This window comes from Pelophylax lessonae (assembly GCF_965119305.1).
Source record: "Pelophylax lessonae genome assembly, chromosome: 1".
In the NCBI taxonomy this organism is placed as follows: Eukaryota; Metazoa; Chordata; class Amphibia; order Anura; family Ranidae; genus Pelophylax; species Pelophylax lessonae.
Window position 1 is genome coordinate 563,328,580 of NC_138768.1, and position 18,438 is coordinate 563,347,017.

General features: G+C 44.1%; 1 protein-coding gene across 1 annotated transcript in view; it reads right to left on the minus strand.

Annotated features, from left to right (window-relative positions):
* Positions 1 to 18,438, minus strand: part of PTPN13 (protein tyrosine phosphatase non-receptor type 13) — a 541,021-nt gene that overhangs the window by 369,014 nt on the left and 153,569 nt on the right. The gene's annotated exons all lie outside the window — the stretch shown is intronic.

The following is an 18,438-nucleotide window of genomic DNA, read 5'->3' on the forward strand; positions in this document are numbered from 1 at the left end:
TCCTGCGTGTCTTGCAGCTGCGATTCCAAGATAGAAAAATCTTCCGCAATTTCTCTAGATTTGCTGTCTGCTTGAGAAAGCTGATTTGTAACATTGTCCAACTCAACCTGCAGTCGGTTTGCCTTCTCTGACAGCCTAGCACACAATCGGTCACCTTCTGACACCTTGACTTGCGATTCCAGAAGCTGTGCCTCTACTTTTTTTCTCTTGTGTTCAGACTCTCCTTTTCCCTGCATAAGAGCTTTCACCTCACTGGCTAGCATCTGGGAATAAGAATGTAATTCTGCCACACAGGCTTCTTTCTCCTTTAACTGCTGCTGGACACGTTGGGCTTCCCCTTTCCAACTTTCACAGTCCGCACGCCATTCATTTACCACATTGCTCAAAGTAGTGAGCTCATACACAGTACTCAGTAATTTAGCCTCTCTTTCACTTTTCTCGTTGTCGCTGAGAGACAATGTCGTTTTCAGAGCGACATTCTGTTCCTGCGACTCCTGCAGGTCTATTTTTGTAGCTCCCAAAGACTGAAGACTTTTTTCCAGCTGATTACGCAACTCCAACATATCAGCCATACTTTGCTTCTGCAAAGTCTGAATTTCACTTTCCTTTTCCATGAGGATGGTATCTTTCTCCATTATAGTCTCTCTGCGTTTTTGCAACTCGACCAAAAGAAGAGCAGTGGATTCTTCCCACTGTAACACATGAGACTTGAGTAGTTCATTCATTTCCTGCAAGTTTCTATGCTCCATTTTAAGCAATTCCAAGGCTTGTTCCTTTTCTTCCATTTTCCGTTGCAAGGCATCCAACTCAGCCCTGCACACATACTCGGTTTCCTCCAAACCGATGGCCTCCATTGGCTGCTGGCGTCTCTGTTTCCAGCCTGCCATGCTCTCTTGATGAGCCTTTTGTTGAGCTGCAAAGCTCTGCTGAAAATCCGCATTTGCCTGCTGTTGAGCTGCATTTGCTTGCTGTTGAGCTGCATTTGATATAATCAGATGTTTCAACATCTCCTCCATTTTGAGTTTACTTTTCATCTGAGCACACTGCGTCTCCATAGCAGTTTCATCAGTGTTGCTAGGGACAACAACCTTCCTCTTTAGTAGACTCTCTTTAGGCATGGATGGGGCTGGTTCAGACGGCAACATCCCCTCCATCCATAGAATCCGGTCTCTCATTTCATCTATCTTTGCATTTTTCAGGCGTTTGGACCGCCCCATCTTCAATAACTCCACAAACAAATTTTTCACAGTCCAGCAAACAATTTTCAGACCACTGTCTCTTCAACACATGTAGTTTTTCTCTCTCTTGCAGGATCTCTTTTCCTGCACACACAGTTTGTGCAGTCACTTGCACCAGACACAACAAAGTTCATCAAATAATTTTGAGACCCCTGTCTCTTTAAAACACGTTTTTTTTTTTTTGTCAGGATCTTCTCTCCTGCACACATAGATTGTGCAATCTCATGCACCAGACAAAGTTCATCAAACATATGCACTCCATTGCAGGGATCTCTGCTTATGCCCACTGCATACCTCCACCATATGTGAGGGATTTGCTCGGTGGCGGGTGGGGATGACCCCTTGGGGGGTGCGTTTTCCCAGAGAGGTAGCCGACAAGTGCTTGCAAACAAACAGTGTGGTTTATTAAATGGTGTTTTCTTCACCAGGCTGTATGCAGCAAAACATCCAAAATAAAATAAAACAGAAAATAAATCCTTGCCTCTGTGGGCGGCTACCTTCTCACAACTGGAACCTGCCTAAGTGTCTGTCTCCAACCTACCGTCGGGCAGACTTCCTTGTCCTACAGCGGACACTCAATAGTCCTTTTATAATAGCTTCGCAGGGCAACACAGTCCTTTATTTCTTTCACATCAACAGTTCGTCTTCTCACCTTTGAGACGTATTCACCCTTGGTTACCGTCCCGGGCACACATCACTCCGGGGGGTCTTCTCCCAGGCCCACACATCCTGTCGGGAGGCACACGCTGACTGTCCTCCTGCTCCCAGCCCACATGGCTTCAGGATGCAGCTTCTGGAGGCAGCAAACAATAGGAATTTCTCTGAACAAATTATAGAGCCTTAACTCCCTCATTCTGAACAGGTGAAGGCCTTTCAACTTCCTGCTGGCTAGCTCTGTAGCCAACACCCTAAATTAATTAATGGACTTTCTAAATCAGGTAGAAATGTATCTCCTTCCTGTGACTACATTCCCAGATTTAGCTGACTTCCTGTTACAATATATATATATATATATATATATATATATACACACACACACACACACACACACACACACATACATATACCTACCTATACAATGTAGGGCAGGTATCTGAATTTTGAGTAGTACCAGTTTAAGTAGTATTTACACAAAGAAAGAGCACACACATAAAAACATGGAGAAAAAGAGAGAGGGGAAAAGGGTATACACACGCTATAAAATATCAATACATTTTTCAGCTTGTCTACATACTAATTTAATGTGCAATTTGTTTCCTGCATAAAAGGAAGTTACATAAAAATCTTTAACTTCAAGCTTATGAAGAGAAACAAATCAGCCTGTTAAGTAAATTAATAACTTCTACTAACAGCGAGGAAATGCAATGTGCAGTCAAGTGTACACAGGCATGTCTCGCCCACCTTATTTCAAATAGATAAACCAATGCCGGGCAGGGCAGGCAGGAAACATGGGTAGTAGAAACTCTGCTCTGCAGCCTACTTGTGAAGCTTTTAAGTGCTAAAGGAAATCTGCTTAAAGAGGTTGTAAACTCGTTCAGAAAATGTTTTTTTTTTTTACAACCTGCAAGAGAAAGACATAATGAGCTAGTATGCATCGCATACTAGCTCATTATGAAATACTTACCTTAGAACGAGCCCCCGCCGTGCCGCTCTCTTACCTGTATGATGGGCGACATGTTCAGTCGCCTGTCTTCCGGGATGGTGGCATCCGGCCATCTGATTGGCCGGAGCCGCGGTGACGTCACTCCCGCGCACGCGCGCGGGAGCCGACGGTCACGGCACGGGGCTCTGAAGGAACGGCACGATCAGCCGTTCCTTCAGAGCGCATGCGCCAGTGACGTCACTGGCTGCATTAAAGGTAAATATCTCCTAAACCGTACATGTTTAGGAGATATTTACAGTACCTATAGGTAAGCCTTATCATAGGCTTACCTATAGGTACAACTTCCTGAGGAGGGTTTACTTCCTCTTTAAGGCATTCAATGCTAGGTAGGTTGACAATTCTTACTTGAAAGCTCATGTAGCACTCAAAGTAACTAATTATAAGAATATCAGATGACAGTCATGTTGAAGGTGGAGCACAAAATGTACCAAACCAATATGCTGTTTAGTAATAGTTGTTGACAAAATGGAAGCATATAGTGAACATCTCTAGTGATTGAGAAATAAATGTGCATAAAATAGCAGGATAATAAATACCTGACAGTAAATATCAATGACTGATTATAAAAAAACAAGGTAACTATAAAAGTACAGAAACATAATAATACATATGGTGCAGTGAATTACAAATTAGTGAATGGTACATATTGAGTGTGCTGTGACCCTATACAAAATACAAGATAAAAAATAAAAAAGACAAAAGACAAAGGTCCATAAATCAAAAAGTCGAAATTGATGTGGAAATGTGAATCTTCAAGATCCAAGTGAATGTTGAAAACTATGTGAATAGATCAACCACAACCGACATCAAGGAGGCTTACCAGAGCTAATGGACCCAGTTTGGCTTACGCCTATTGGGTCAACACAGGCAGTGGTGTATATACACCTGGTAGGGAAGGGGAGAACGATGGTAAAAATCTCTCCCGCCACTTTCCACTCCACACCCCAGAATACTCCACATCCACCATCAATAGGAACAACTCCATAAGGAATTCACAGAGTCACAATAGGACATGGATAAACTCTTCTCCAGTTGCGCTCAAAGAATATCCAGAGGGAAAAGACAAAAAACCTCCACATAGTATATAACCATAGAGTAAAGGGTTTTATTCAAAAGGTTATGCCTGAGTATCAAGTCTCGCTTTCAGTATAGAGCGCGCATGGCATACACCAGCTTTCCTGCTGAATTCCCGGTATCTGAAACCGGAAATCAAACTACTCAAGCCTCTATCTCGGACAGGAGGAATAGCGCATCAAGCCTCTATGCATCATGAGGCACCTCCGTACCTCCTCACTTACTATAGCAAACCCTCATTATAGTTATGGGGAAAATACTTAACTGTCACCGCGCCAAAAGGACCCAAGTGACAAAAAAAAAAAAAAAAACTCACCAAACAAACTACATATTAGTTGGATGGAACAAATACAATATTATAAAATATATATTTTATATACAATACTATAAAAGTAAAAAATTGTCACTGGCAAGCGGTGATAATTCAGGTGATCTATGCAGCTGAGGCCACATAATAAAGAAAAAAAAAAATCATAGACCATAAAACATATATAAAAAATTGTAAATAAAGCAAATTTTAATATTAATCTTACATGTCTAGGGAGAACTAGGCTTTAGTAATAAAAGCATTCATATCCCACTCCATGTTCATACCAAACTGGGAGTAACGTAGGTCATAATTTCAAAACGTCTCAAGGCGTGAGACTCCTCTAATGTTCGCTCCTCCCATCCAAGGAGGAACCACTTTATAAATAATGATAAATTCTGTACCATTCGGATGACAATTATGATATTTATGGTAATGTTTAGGTAAACTGTGATTAATCAAACCTTTGATATTTTCTATGTATTCAGTAATTCACTGCACCAAATGGTTCTGACCACCTACTGTTTGCCACAAGGGCATGTCAACAGGTAGACTACATTTTTAGTAGTACAGGTGTAAAATTGTTTTATACAGCAAGTACGTTCAGTGGCAGTAGATTTAAATTGTTGTGGCTTAGCTCTACCCCGAACATTATGTTGGCATGCATTGCATTTTTTGCAAGGATAGTAACCGGTCATTTCATTGAAAAATTAAGGTCTAACCAGAGGAATATTAATATTAGGGGCAATTTTACTTTGTAGAGATGGAGCCCCCCCTATATAGAATTTTAGCTTTATCCGGCAGCAAAGGATCTAAAAATTGATCATTCTTCAAAATGTCCCAATTTTTATTGAAAATGTGTTTTATCTGTCTATGCTGGAATGAAAAAAAGACCATTTAAATGTATCTCCTTTGTTCTGATGAAGCTTACCAAATAAAAGAGAACTCCTGCCTGCCTCCAGAGCTCTCTGTATTGCAAGATCTAACATTGTTTGGTCGTATCCATTGTCTATAAACCTCGGTTTCAAAACTTGAGCCTGTTGTTGAGAGTCATAAGTTTCAGTACAGTTCCATCGCAGGAGTAAGAACTGACTGCGAGGGATGGACTGCAACCATGCTTTAGGACGACAACTGTCAGTAGGGATAAATCCAATACGATCAGTAGGTTTAAAATAGGTCTTAAACCTAAACTGCCGGTTATATTTTTTAATTTCCAGATCCAGAAAATGAATCCCCTCTCGACTGGATTCATAAGTCAGTGAGATGCCTCTATTATTCTTATTTAAAAAACTGAAAATTCCTCCAGGGATTCATTGCTACCATCCAAAAGAAGGAGGAGGTCGTCTATATACCTGGCCCACAGAATAAGGTTGGAGCTATTCTGGGAATAGACGACATCCTCCTCCCACTTAGCTATGAATAGATTGGCTAAGCTGGGAGCAAACTTCCCCCCCCCCCTCGCCACTCCTTTTTGCTGTAAATAGAAACTGCCATCGAACCAAAACTAGTTTTGCCTGGTGGCAAACTCCAACAATTCGATAATAGAACTACGTTGGACATGAGATATTGAATCATCCGGAGATAGAAAATACTGGACTGCCTCTATGCCAAGATGGTGAGGAATACAGAAGTATAGAGAGGCTACATCTGCTGTTGCTAATATGTAGTCACCTTAACCGATTGCCAACCGCCCACCGAAGATATGGGTACATTGGTTCGCGGGAGCGCTCCTGAGGGCGAGCCCTCACTAGGCAGTGGGGATGCCAATCCACAGGACCAGCAGGACAGATTGCCGCCGGGCACCCACAATTGGTCCCTGCTGAGAGAGAACGATGGTCAGCAGTTGTAAACACAGCAGACCATTGTTCTCCCTGAAATGATCACAGAGCGCCTGTGATCCTCCTATATAGGGTCACAAGTCTCTATGTTCATTTCACAGTCTGTCCCCCATTTAGTTAGAAAACACTCCCCTAGGCTCACACTTAACCCTTTGATCACCTTTGATTAACCTCTTCCCTGCAAGTGTCATTATTACAGTAACAGTGCATATTTTTAGCACTGATTACTGTCATAATGTCACTGGTCCCCCCCAAAAGTGTCAAAAATGTCAGTTAGGGGTCCGATTTGTCCGCCGCAATGTCAAAGTCCCGCTAAAAGTCACAGATCGCCATTACTAGTAAAAAAATAAATAAATAAATAAAAATGACAAATCTTTCCCGTAGTTTGTAGACTTTTGCACAAACCAATCAAAATACGATTATTGTGATTTTTCTTTTTACCAAAAATATGTAGCAGAATTCAAATTGGCCTAAAAGGATGAAAAAATTTGATCTTTAATTTTTATTTTTTTCCTGGGAATGTTATATAGTAGAATGTGGGAAAAAAAAAAAAAAGAAAAAATTATATTTTATATAATATATAATAATATATATTCCCCCCCCCCCCCCCCAGAAAAAAAAAAAAAAAAAAACACGCACAGGTGATCAAATACAACCAAAAGAAAGCTCCATTTGTGGGGAAAAAAAGGAAACCTATTTTATTTAGATACAGCGTCGCACGACCGTTAAAGTACTGCAGTGCCGAATCGCAAAAATTGGCCAGTCCAGAAGTGGTTAAATATTAACATTTTCCAATATTCTAATAGTGTCTTAAGTATCTTTAAGGAAAGAAGGGCTCCATCCGACAAGGGGTTGTAAATAGAAGTCTATGTAGCGCCCAATGCGCGAAGTGATGGAGTCGATCCCACTGACAATACCTAGGGGGATGTATAGGGACCTTGTGTACTTTCTAGGTGCAAGTGGCACTAAATATGCTTTCTCTTTTTCATCTAAAATATGTTCCTTAAAACCTTTATCAATAAGTTTCACTAGGTGTTTTTTTTATATATAGAAGTAGGATTATTAGGCAACTCTTTGTAGGTGTCTTGGTCACTTAAAATTCTATTAATCTCTTTGAGATATTCTGCTTTATCTAAAATCACAATCTCACCCCCCCTTATTTGGGCGGATGACCAAATCTTTCCTGTCGACAGGGACTTTAAACCCACATTAGTTCTGGATTGGCCAAAGGTTCTTTTAGTGGATAATTTGTCTAAATCATTAATAACTAAATCTCTAAAAACATTAACCGCTGGGGCATTCGGGCCTGGTGGATTAAGGATTAAATAAGGAAGGGTTAGACAGGCCGGAACCAACAGTCCTGGATGTCATTACTCAGAATCATTCCTGAAAGGATTGGAAATCAAAATACCGCTGAATATTGATTTTCCTAATGTATTTTTGTAGATCAAAGTATTAAACTTGTCCAACTTTTTAGGTGGGGCAAATCTAAGACCCTTGTCTAAAATCATTTTTTCTTCCGTACTAAATTCCTTGGTACTTAGATTGAAAACTCCCTGACCTACGAAGTTCTCCTTTTTCCTTTGAATTCTCTGGCCCCCACTGGAGCCTCTCTTTTTGTTCTGGGCCTCTTTTTCATCCCTGGGTATCCCTGGGAAAAACCTGATTATGGGAGTTTAGGTTTTACTGGTTATAGTTATAAGGACGGTCATAATCATCATACTCTCTATATACCGATGTTGGCCATCCGTACCGGTTTCTCTCAATGAAGAATACCTGTTATATTTATCAACAGGTGGTCTATTAGAGTGGTATGAGTTGGAATTATTTGGTCCCTGTTAGTCATAACATATTGGGGGTCTTCTCCCATATTAATCATCAGTCCTATGGCCCTTATAGTAGGTATTGGAGTTGTATTGGTTATCTCTATATTGTCCTCTACCACCTCCTCTATTAGAGTTAGGGCCTCTACCTCTCATTACCATTTGGGGTTCGAACATTAGAGTGCCCCCCCCCCCCACTTTTGGTGAGAAGAGCTGTCCCCCTGATTTGATCTACCCCCCTCTGCACCTGCACGTGTTTGATTAAGGATAGGTGTCTTTGTCCACTCTCGTCTGAAGGACTTGGGTTTCAGGAGGGGCAGATAAATCATTAGGGATAGAATTGGATGTGTCTAGTTTTTGCCAACTATACACAACCCCTGATTTGTAATCTCCCACGTCCCTGGAGTATTTTTTCTGTTTTTTCTTCCTCCCATCTCACTCAGCCTTCTCCAAATGATTCTGGAGATATGATGAGAGGGAACTATATTCGTTGGAATTTTTAAATGGAAAAAGTTCATTAAAATCTTTGATTTCCTTATCTATAGATGTTAGTCAACTCCTTTTTTTTTTTTAGTGATCAGAAAGTTTAAAAACTTGGTACCTGCTTCATTAAAATACTTAAACCAAGAATCTAAAATCTGAATCTCCTTGTTTGGGGTTAACATTCCACCTAAGATATATACTGTTCTAAAAACGCTATATCCCACTGTAGATGTAATTCAGATACCATTAGATTTTTTGAGTGAGGAATAATCCCCCTAGTTCAGTGTCACTACCAGTGACTACAACACCCTCTGTATTAAATGGAGCATGTGGCTCGATATTCAAAAAATATCAATATTAGACATATCGTGTTGTACAGATGGAACAGCTGCAGTATCTAATGTTCAAAGAAACAAATATATATATAAAAAAAAAAAAAAACAAATAATACCGCACTGATGACCTTATGAGATGATAAGTGAGCATCCAGCACGACAGAAGACACTCTGTACACAAAATGGAAGCATAAAGTGCGGCGCTATTATATCGAAGATATCTCTAGTGATTAATAAATGTGCATCAGAAATAAATGTGCATAAAATAGCAGGATAATAGTAAATACCCAACAGTAAATATCAATGACTTGTCACCATAATAGTAAATACCTGACAGTAAATATCTATGACTGTTGTCACCACAAAAAAACATAATGTAACTATAAAAGTACTGAAACGTAATACATATGGTGCAGTGAATTACAAATTAGTGAATGGTACATATTGAGTGTGCCGTGACCCTATAAAAAATATGTGATAAAAAAAATAAACAGAAAAAAAGATAAAAGAAAAAAGTCCATAAATCAATAGTTTAAAAGTCCATAAGCAATTGATATACGCTGATGAGGCTGCACTGACAGGCACTAATGAGGCAGCACTGATGAGGGGGCACGAATATGCAGCATTGATCGGCACTGATAGGCGGCACTGACAGTCATTACTGATGGGCACTGAAAGGCAGCACTGGTGGGTATCCCTGGTGGGCACTGGCAGGCAGATAGAGCTCTCTATTGGTGGAATTTAAATCACCATTGGGTTTTTTATTTTTTGCTAAACAAAAATGTAAATTGAAAATTTTGAGGAAAAGAAAAAAAAATGGATTTTTGACTTACCGTAAAATCCTTTTATCTTAAGTTCATTGACTGACGCAGTCTCTGATGCATATCAGTATGGTTATACTGCCCCCTACAGGAGTAGGACACTAGGCAGAAAAAAAGTTCTGGCTACGTCTATGGGCAGTCCCAGGGGGTATACCCTCTCCCTTCCTGCATAGGATGTCAGTTTTGTATCAAAGCAGGATCAGAGAAATAATACCAAACCAACTCAAAATAGAGGGGTGGGTACTGCGTCCGTCAATGAACTTAAGAGAAAAGGATTTTACGGTAAGTCAACTTTCCAGTTTTCTCCATCTTTCATTGATGGACGCAGTCTCTGATGCATATCAGTAGGGACGTCCCAAAGCAGTGCCATAAAATGTGGGGTGGGAACAGCAGAAAAAACAAGTCCCTAAGAATAAACATAGCCAACCAGGCAACACAGGACTCATCAGAACAACAAGATGAGGCCCACCTGAAACAAACAATAAACATCCTCAAGGAAGGCCAAAAAGCCCCCTAAACAGTAGTCTGCAAAACTTTGCGGCCAAAAGAGGCATCCGCAGATGCCAGCACATCCACCTTATAAAATTTGGTAAAGGTGTGAACAGACGACCAGTTAGCCACCTTGCAAACCTGAAGCACAGATGCCTGATGGCGAAAAGCCCAGGAAGCACTAAGCACCCGAGTAGAATTCGCCTTAACAGGGAAAGGTGGAACCTGACCCTTAATTGAATAAGCCTGCACAACTGTCTGATCCATCGGAAATAGTTGCAACAGACGCAGGCAGCCCTTTCTTTGGACCATCCGTGAGTACAAAGAGCGAATCTGACTTTCGAAAAGACTCAGTAGTCGCCAAGTACACCCTGATTGCCCGAACCACATCCAGAGTATGCAGCGCAAATTGCTTAGGATGTTTTGGCTTAGGACACAAAGAAGGTAACATGATGTCCTCATAAGTGAAAACTGGAAACCACTTTCAGAAGGAAGGACGGATCCGGACGAAGTACCACTCTATCCCTGTGAACCACCAGGTAGGAAGAACAACAGGACACCGCCGTCAGTTCCTACACCCTGCGCGCAGAAGTAATAGCCACCAAGAAGGCCACCTTCTGGGATAAGGTAAGCAGGGGAATCTCCTGAATATTTTCAAAAGGAGATTTCTGAAGAACTTACAGCAAATTAAGGTCCCAATGTGGCAACTGAGGTCGCACCAGGAGGAAATTACACACCAGGGAATGGGTGGCCAATGGCCTTTGTAAGAAAATTGTCAAGGCCGAAACCTGACCCTTAATAGTACTCAAGGCCCACTTTTGATCAACTCCCGTTGAAGGAAAGCCAAGATCCGAGCCACCGAGTTAGAGCGAGGGGGAGCCCCAAAAGACTCACACCATGCAATATATGACTTCCACGTACAATGATAAATCTTCCTAGAAGTCGATTTCCTCGCTTTAAGCAGAGTGGGAATCACTGAAGCAGACAATCCCCTGTCCTTCAGCACCTGTTTTTCTACAGCCAAGCCATCAAAGCCAGCGACCGTAAAGCAGTATGGAAGATTGGCCCTTGAGACAGTAAATCCTCCATGAGAGGAAGTCTCCAAGGAGTGTCTACGACTAGCCTGACCAGGTCGGCGTACTAAGCTCGGCGAGGCCAGTCTGGAGCAACAAGAATGACTGGAATCCCTTACGCCTCGATCCTGCTTAGAAGTCTTGGCAGCAACTTGAAAGGAGTAAAGGCATACACATCAGCGGATACTGACCCCATGGGGCCACAAACCTCTGTAGTGCCCCAATGAAGGCACAACTGCTGGAACACCTCCGGATGGAGGGACCATTGCCCTGCATCCAAGGCCTGTCGACTGAGGTAATCCGCCTGCCAATTTTCCACTCCTGGAATGTGAACAGCGGAGAGAGCTGGAACAAAGCGTTCCGCCCAACGAAGGATGCCTGCCACTTCCAAGGCCACTTTTGGTGACCCCTTGGTGACTGACAAAAGCCACGGTGGTGGCATTGTCCAAATTAATGCGCACTGGACAACCCTGCAGGTAATCGGTCCAGTGGACTAGGCAAAGCCGGATCGCTCTCAGCTCCAGATTGGTAACCTGGATTCCTCCAGGGACCAGACTCCCTGAGCAGACAACCTGCCGAGATCCTCTCCCACGGCAAAATGAAGCAACTGTCTGTGTCCTGCACAGATTGGGATGTGAAGGTAGGCATCTTTGATGTCTATGGAGGCCAGGAAATCCCCCTGATGTAGGGAGGTCACCACCGTGCGAACCAATTCCATCTTGAATTTTTGAAGTCGCACAAAGCAATTTAGAGCTTTGAGGTCCAGGATTGGATGCACCCTGCCTTCCTTCCTGGAAACCGTGATCCGGGTTGAATAAAAGCCCCCGTTGTACCAGGTCCTGAACTGCCCCAGAGAGAGCCAGCAAAGGATCCGGGGACAGTCGCACATTGGAGGGAAAAACCTTACCGGAGGGACAGTTAAAAACTTGATCTTGTGTCCGGACCGTATGACCAACTGAACCCATTTGTCTGGTATCTGGGATAGCCACAGGTCCGGAAACCGGCAAAGACGTCCCCCCACCCCAGATATGGGTGAGGGCACACCTTTAGGCTGAGGTGGTCCTGTCCGCAGGTCTGGAGAAACCAAACTTTTGTTTGCCAGACCACAACCGCCCGAGGGAGCCTTGAAGGGCTTTGCCTTATCGACTGACCCTGAGGGACGAAAAACAACTTCTTGCGTGTTGCAAAGGAGGGACCCCGTCTACGACGAGGGCCCATACCCTTGTTAGCCTGTGGAAGAAAGGTACTCTTCCCCCCTGTGAGACCCTAAATGATGTCATCCAAGGTAGCTCCAAACAGGCGATCTCCTTGAAAAGGCAAATCAGTCAAGGCCTTCTTTGAAGTCTGATCCGCAGACCAGCACTTTAGCCATAGTATATGCCGGAGGGCCACTGCTGAAATCGGCAGTCGGCCCAATATAGGAGCAGTGTCCAGCGTGGCATCCCAAACAAATTGCAGCCCCTGCACCAGCTGGTCCAACAGCTCCTCAAAGGCAGGAGGTACTTGTCTCCCCTCCAGGTCACAGCGTAGTAACTTGTCCCCATTCAGTCAATGACAAGGGCAACCGTAAACACTGGTCTCAATGCAGACCCCGCCATGGAGTATATATTGCGGGCCACAGACTCCCCCCCCCCCCTTCCTATCCTCCAGATCCTTAAAGGACGGGGAATCCTCCACTGAAATCACGGTAGCTTTATTCAGCCTGGAAACCGGAGGGTCCACAGTAGGTGGCACAGTCCACTTCTTTATCAGGGACTCCTCAAAAGGGTAGCGTCTAGCAATCCGCTTAGGCACCCCAGAGGAACACTTTGGGTGGTCCCATTCTTTTTTGAGCATGGCATCAAGATATGCGGGAAAGGGAAAAAACCTTTGCCGCTCTGGATGTCTTGTGAGTGCCAAACGTAACCTGCACGTCAGTCAGTCGCAGCTGCGTCCTCCATTTTTGGGGTCTCACGCACAAAAACAAACTAGTGCGTCCCCCAGCACCTCATCTTGCGTGGCAGTGGAGGTAGAAATGTAATTCTCACTATCAGAGGAGACAGAGCGCGAGGTAGTGGACCCTCAGGGAGACCCGCGTCTACGGTGGCTGAATCAGACTCAGAACCTGAGACATCAGATGAGGCAGGGGTAGGCGGAGGGCGTTTCTTAGCACCGTGCCCTTTAAAGGCCACCTCTACCGCACAAAACAAATGCTTCCAGGACTGCCGAAATTGCATCTGTAGATAGCTGGGGTCCGGAGGGCCCTGCGGCCACCTTGAGATGGTCAGGTGGGGACACAAGGTCTGTAGGTTTGCACCAGGGGAACCCGTCAGCAAAGGCTGAAAAAAGTGAGACAAAAAAAGTTTTTGTTTTTTTTTCAAAAAGCCCCGTGCTACAGCACCCCCCCCCCCCCCCCGAAGGTTAGGCAAGCGCACTGGAGACTCCAGCAGAGAAAGAGACCCCCATACTCACTGTACCCAGATGAAGCAGGTGGCCCAGAACATCTGCACAGCACGTGCCAGCAGCAGCTCGATCCAGGGGCTCCAACCACAAAAAAACACCTCCAGGAACTCCCATTCTGACTCCTACAGAGAGAACAACCGCAAAATGGCTGAGCCGAGTGTACCAAGATAGCCGCCGATCTCCTCAGCACATGAGGCTACAAGAAAATGGCGGCCGCGTGCAGCCTGCAGAGCAGCTGAGGACCCTTGTGGGGACCCCCCAGATTCCAAAACAGGATTGATCGGCAGGTGGGCCATGGAGGAACAGGTAGAGACCCCCCCCCCCCCCAAGATCGTTCGTCTGGCGCCAGTGGCACACCCCCGCCCCCACATCAAGCCCGGAACGTGGTCCCAGCCCCTGGTAGTAAGAGGGGGTGCGTGACAGAACAGAGGGAAACCTGGGAATGGGAGGGTCTGACCATTCCAGGGAGGGGCCCGCGTCCACCCCAAAATCCGCCAGGGGAAGAGGGGGGAACATTTACTCACCATAAACGGAACAGGCGGGCGCCATCTCCTGACAGAACCCCTCTCCCCCGAAGTGGGGGGTGTCTGTCGGCCAGATAGGAACACTGCGACTCGGGCCTAGACCCGGTCGTATGCAACCTGGCGAGACGTTTAACTCGCGGAGCTTAGGTCTGTGCACACTCGCTGGCTGGCTGGGGTGACGACTGCAGAACAAGCAAACTAAAAAAAAATGATCTAGAAAAAAAAAAAAAAAAAAAAAAAACTTTGCCAGGACCAGAGATCCCATCAAGGAATTAGGTCCTTAGTCCTAACTAGGCAGATTTAAACGGACATCCTAAGCAGGAAGAGAGGGTATACCCCCTGGGACTGCCCATAGGCATAGCCAGAACTTTTTTTCTATCTAGTGTCCTACTCCTGTAGGGGGCAGTATAACTCTACTGATATGCATCAGAGACTGCGTCCATCAATGAATAGAGAAAAAAAGGTTTTTCTTACTTTCGGTTATAAAATTTTGCAAATAAGTAATTTTTCTCCTTCACTGATGTGCGCTGATGAAGCTGCACTGATCAGCATTGATTAGATGGCACTGATGAGGAGGCACCAATAGAGGGTACTGATGGGCACTGAAAGGCGGCAATGATGGGTACTGATGGGCGGCATGTTGTAAAACAGGTCATATGATGTCCAGTCACAACAATTAAACCACAGCCCGGCCATCATTTTACTATAGGCTGGGCGGGAAGTGGTTAACCTCATATTGAAAGGCATAAAGATGAAAATTCATTATTATAGCTTAGTGACTCAACTTTACAAAATATACATTTACAAGCATTTAAACATTTAAGCCCCCAAAATGGAAATGTTCCCCCAAAATAAAAATGTCAATTATTTCTACCTGTACCTGTTTTTCACAGTAAAATAAATATTCACCGTGCAGTTTCATGGTCTCATTTGTTGGCTTGTACACACAGCCTTTAGTAGAGAAAAATCTTCACATTCCGGTGTTAGATGTTTCTGTTCAAACATGAGGCATGTGGCATGGCACTGCATAGGTAATGTAGTGCATTTGTCTGCAGTGTTGAATTGAAGAATTTACACTTCTTATGAAGAAACAGTCTAGTGCTCTGCAGATGAGAGCCAAATGCAGGAAGAGATGTTTATCATCAGCACTATATAGCAGTCTTGTGAATTCTATCAGTGTCTGGTTAAAGCTTGTAGGAGGAGTGTTCATTCTGCTGTCACTGTCCTATAAGATTGCAGAACCCCTGACCCTCTGTCTGAACGGTGCTGATTGGCCCCGTGCTGATCACATGCAACACTCTCTAGCAATACACACCAAACTGAGCATGTGCAGCCTGTCCCCTGGCCTCTATAATATCCGGAGAGGAGTTGAAGACACTACAATAAGGTGAGGATCGGAGGAGACATGATCAAACCGCCTTTTTACACAATGCAGAGGATTAAATAAAATTAAAAAATATCTAATATAAATGTAAATCTTAGAGCATGTCCCTCCAATAGCACATTTTAGCAGCATCTTTTAATAAAATAATTAGTACCCAAAGTAACAGAGCTATGCAAAGGGTGGCATCACCATGGATATCTAAATATGGCTCTGCTTTCAGTGTCAAACCTTGGACTTAGTGGACAGGTAGCTTGTGTGCAATATTATTTTCCTTCATACTATATACATAGTGGCATATTTAGTAAAAGCAGTGACTGACATTTCTTACGCATTCACTGCATGTGAATCAATCACTATAATAATGTATGGAGCAGGAAAGATTCACAGGCAGTGAATCTTCAGTAAATATCACATTCACTGTTTTGTAAATATGTGCCTTAATTATAGCCCAATAGCTGTGGGTTCCCTGAAACCCTGAAGTCCACAGGGGTTTACAACAGTGTGTAGCAATGGACCTTTTACTTATATTAGAGTACTTCTCCATGGCTTCTAGCTGTAAGATCTACTAAAACTGCAAACCTTGATTCTCTCATACATGCTCTAGACTAGAGATGTTATCCTTATTTTTACTTCACTATTTAGTGATCAAGAACTGGCATGCAGTCAGAGAAGAGTCAGGACACCCTTCTTGCTTCATACTGGATTTGCTAGTGCTAAATGTAAGATTAAAACCCCATTGTCCCATTATTCAGAAACAATAGGAAGTGAGAGCAATCTCGCCTCTTAGACCAGGCATGTCCAACCTGCGGCCCAGAACTGCAGGTAATGCGGCCCACTGCCCCCTGACAATTTATTATTTTTTTTTGCTGGGGAGAAAGGAAGTCGAGTCAGGGGCACGGCCACAACGGCTTCCAACTAACTGTAGACAGAGGCTGCCTCGGAGGGGAGGGGGGGCGAGTGCCGCCAGATTACAATAGGTAAGGAGAGAGGAGATCCACTGGATTACACAGATCGGCGATCTCCCGCTTACCCGGCAACCGCTGTCATACGAAGCCCCGCCTCCTGGACCAGCTCCTATGATAGACAGCACATTGGTGACATCTATCGTAGGAGCCGGTCCAGGAGGCAGGATTTCGTACGACAGCGGTCGCCGGGTAAGCGGGAGATCCCCGCTCTGTGTAATCCAGCGACTCTCCTCTCTCCATTGCGGACTGCATTGTATGGGTACACACTGGTGAGGCTGCATTGGATGGGAATGCATTGGTGAGGCTACATTGGATGGACACTGATCAGGCTGCATTGGATGGGCATGCACTGGTGAGGCTGCATTGGATGGGCACTGATCAGGCTGCATTGGATGGGAATGCACTTGTAAGGCTGCATTGGATGGGCACTGCTCAGGCTGCATTGGATGGGCATGCACTGGTGAGGCTACATTGGGTGGGCACTGATCAGGCTGCAATGGATGGGCACGCACTGGTGAAGCTGCATTGGATGGGCACCGTTTAGGCTGCATTAGATGGGCATGCACTAGGCTGCAAGTGCCGTGCGATCTCCCGGCTGCCGCGGGAGACTAGGATGTCTGCAGTCAGTGATAGAGCTGCTGCTTCCTGTATAGTTCCCCAGCTCTGTTATCAAATGCACTCCGCCTGTAACAGGAGCCATACAGGAAGCAGCGGCCCTGCACTCTACTGCAGCCGCTGCTTCCTCCAGCAGTACCCGATCTCATGACCAGCAGTACCCGCATGACCAGCATTACCCGCCAGCAGTACCTACCAGCATTACCTGCCAGCAGTAACTGTGCCAGCAGTAACCGCATCAGCAGTAACCGCCAGCAGTCTGCAAAAGATGTAGAAAAGGTATGTGCATTAGCGTGTGTAAATTGTTGCAATATGTTTTTTAATAACTAGTTGTGTTTTGTCATAATATGTCATGTCCTTGTTCATACATGGCTGCCTAAGTCATATGTGCTAGGGGTGCTACTAACCCCCAGGACATAACTGTAAGTATCCCAGCATGTGCAGTGTTTCTGACTCCTACCACCATGACCACTTCAAATCACTGAAGTGCTCATGGTGGTTAGAGTGTTCCTTTAATGTCTCTCAGAAGAAGTAACCCTCTGTATACCGATTCCATTTCATTTGATCATCCTCTAGTTGTGTTAAATTAGTGCGGGGGGGGGGGGGGTGGCGTTTTATTACTTATATACCTTAACTATAGTATATATTTTATATGCGGCCCAAGAAAATTTCTCTACAATGAATGTGGCCCAGAACAGCCAAAAGGTTGGACACTCATGTCTTAGACAGTTGTAACCAGAACGAGTTTTCCCACTGGAAGACTTTTTCTCTATTCGGATTCTGTGACAATTAAAAATTTTGTAATCCAATTTGGTGACCACTACCTTATGGCTGAAATGCCTGCCAAACTCCAGATAATGACCCCACTACAGAATCACAATCGCCTGTTAGGATGTCTTACAGGATGACACAGGGGTACTCCACAGGGTATCTGTAAACCTCGCTGTCCTCCTCTATGGGTCTCAATTATTCATGTGCAGCCATAAAATAATGGAAAACCATAGTACTCTCTGCTTCGAATATTATATAAAATGTAACCTAGGGATTAAAAATACTCACAAAAATATGTAAAAACCATGCACATAATCAGCTCATCTCGCTGACAAACTAAAACTAAAAAAACGTCCAGAGTAACAATTCCTCCCACCTGTAAGTGTTACCTCATCTACTCAGCTTATTCAGCAAGTGGGGAGCCTTCATTTATGTCAGCGAGATGAGCTGATGATATGCATAGTTTTTACATTCACTGGATCACAATATTTCTTGGAATATTTTTTTGAACTGTCACTTGAGTTGCACAGTGGTGGATATTATACAGTGGGACTTTATCATTGGTTTTCAATACTTTGATGATATTTATATGG